Source organism: Arachis stenosperma, chromosome 4, assembly GCF_014773155.1.
Source record: "Arachis stenosperma cultivar V10309 chromosome 4, arast.V10309.gnm1.PFL2, whole genome shotgun sequence".
Taxonomy (NCBI): Eukaryota; Viridiplantae; Streptophyta; class Magnoliopsida; order Fabales; family Fabaceae; genus Arachis; species Arachis stenosperma.
In genome coordinates this window covers 75,305,171-75,307,952 of record NC_080380.1, presented here as the reverse complement: position 1 = coordinate 75,307,952, position 2,782 = coordinate 75,305,171, and the positions used below count along the sequence as shown (strand labels likewise).

Sequence of the window (2,782 nt, the reverse complement as noted above, 5' to 3'; positions counted from 1 at the left end):
AAAGCTTCTCGATCTAATTCCATTGGGTGATTGTCTTGGGAAAGAAATTACCCATAATTGGAATCCTTCGGAACCTTGGGAAAGGAATGATGGATTCATGCTAGAGAAGCTTTCTCACAGTGAATTGGATTGGGGTTTGGATGGATATTGTGACATGTAATCCTACCAAATTGTGGTCCATGAAGCTGTGTGGTATAATCAGTGATCGAGCATCATCTCTTCTTATGAACATTTAAACCAAGGGATTGGGAATTTGTTTGTTTTTAGAGAGAATTGGTGAGCCAAGGGATTGGGATCCAATCATAAAAGATTGCCAAGCAAAATTCAATGAATGCATTGGTTGAAGAAGAGATAAGAATGTTTTGATTCGGAGGTTTCAATATCTCCTGACCCCAATGAACTCCCCATCTCTGATCTACACCTTCTATTTACATTCTGCACTTTCAATTCATGCAATCACCCCAATTCCCTTTTAATTTCAGCAATTTAATTTCTCGCACTTTCATTCTTGCAATTTTAAGATTCAGTCATTTCAATTCCTTGCAATTTACATTTCCCGCCAATTTACTTTTTGCAATTCACAACCAATTCTTGATTCCGCTCAACTAATCAAACTTCTAATTCGAATTGCTCATTCAACCAATCCTTGTGGGATTCGACCTCACTCTATTGTGAGTTTTTACTTGACGATAACCGGTGCACTTGCCGGAAGGAATTTTGCCGATCTGTGTAATTTCCTAAAATCGTAGCATAACAAGTTTATGCAGCATCAAGTTTATGGCGCCGTTGCCGGGGATTGGTTTTCGATTGACAATTCTCAAATTGGAAGTTAACTAGATTGAGCATTTTCTTGTTTTGTTAATTTAATTCAAGTTACTTGTTGAAATTTTAATTTCTGCACTCTGTTACTTGTCTTTTCTTTCTTATGCCTTTCAATTCTAGCAACTAACTCACTGACCCACTAACTATTTGAATTAATTCCTCAACTGCTCTAACCATACTCTTCCATTAACCAAGAGTATTCCACCTGTTTGTTGCTTGTGGTGTGTTCTTGTATGACAGGTAGAAGAGGAGAGACATCAACTCCTCCATATACCGAACCAGAGAGGACCCTTCATAGACTTAGAAGGGAAGCAAGAGGGAAGAGAGTATTGAGAGAAGAAGAATCTGAAGGAGAATCTGAGGACAACTTTGAGGAAGCTCTAGATCTCAACATGGATAGAGAATTTCACAACCATGAGAGGGATGATGGAAACAATGCCATTCTTGGGAGGAGGGTTCTTGGTTCATACATAAACCCAACCTCTGGGAATTGTGGTAGCAGCATTCAGAAACCACCCATTCAGGCCAACAATTTTGAACTCAAACCACAGCTAATATCACTAGTGGAGAACCATTGTTCATTTAGTGGGAGTGCTAATGAAGATCCAAACCAACATCTCACCAAATTCCTGAGAATTTGCGACACTGTGAAGTCCAATGGAGTCCAGGACGATGCCTATAAACTGCTCTTGTTTCCATTTTCACTTAGGGACAAGGCAGCTAAGTGGCTGGAATCATTCCCAAGGGACAGCCTAACAACATGGGATGAGGTGGAGAGCAAGTTTCTGGCACGTTTCTATCCCCCACAAAAGGTCAATAGGCTTCGATCTGAGGTTCAAACTTTTAGACAACAAGATGGTGAGACGCTCTACGAGGCATGGGAGAGGTTCAAAGAATTGACAAGGAAATGTCCACCAAACATGTTCCCTGAATGGGTACAATTGCACATTTTCTATGATGGACTTTCTTATGAATCAAGGAAGGCTGTAGACCATTCATCAGGAGGTTCATTGAACAGGAAAAAGACTGTGGAAGAAGCAATTGAAGTGATTGAGACAGTGGCTGAGAATGAGTATTACTATGCTTCAGAGAGACACAACACTAAGGGAGTCATGGAGCTGAACCATGTTGATACAATTTTAGCCCAAAACAAGGTGTTTGCCAAGCAACTAGCAGAGCTCGCAAGGAAATTGGACTCAAAGCAAGTGGCTGCGATACACACACAAGATCAAGAGGAAGTAAGCATTGAAGGAGGTGATTGGGAAGAGGCCAACTATGTGGGAAACCAACAAAGGCAATCATATGATCCACATTCCAACACTTACAACTCAGGATGGAAAAACCACCCAAACTTTGGGTGGGGAAACCAGCAAACCCAACCACAAAACCACAAATCTTTCAACCACAACCAACATAACAATTCCACATACCAAAACTCCAACCAAAGATCATACCAAGCCACACAAAACACTTACTCCCAACCACCATATCATGGCCAAAATAATCAACCTGCCCAATCTAATCCGAACCAACAATTTCAAGATCAATTAAATAGGATAGAAGGAATGCTTACAACCATGGGTCAAGACATAATTGAATTGAAAGCCTTTAAGGAAGAAGTAACTTCCAACTTGCAAAACCAAGGAGCTGCCATCCAGAAGCTAGAACATCAAATTATGTATTTGTCCAAGCAAACCCCTGGGCCAAGCGTTTCTCATGCTGCCAAGGCTATTGCAAGGGAAGAATGTAAAGCCATAACCCTCAGAAGTGGAACAAAGCTAAAAGAGATCTCAAAAGAAACCACAGAGGATGAAGCAAAGGAAAATGTGAGAGACAAGGAACAGGGACGATCCTCTACACCTTCTGCAACAAGAGAAAAAGAAAAAGAGGTCCTGAAGCCTTATACACCCAAGGCACCATATCCTCAACGTTTGATGAAAAGAGAAAAGGACGGCCAATT

At 40.9% G+C, this 2,782-nt stretch overlaps 1 non-coding gene across 1 annotated transcript; it reads right to left on the bottom strand.

Moving 5' to 3' along the window:
• Positions 1 to 1,640: 1,640 nt before the first annotated feature.
• LOC130977787 (small nucleolar RNA R71) lies at positions 1,641 to 1,744 on the bottom strand. Its single transcript, XR_009085463.1, has one exon. It is a non-coding gene; the product is annotated as a small nucleolar RNA R71 (small nucleolar RNA).
• Positions 1,745 to 2,782: the final 1,038 nt, after the last annotated feature.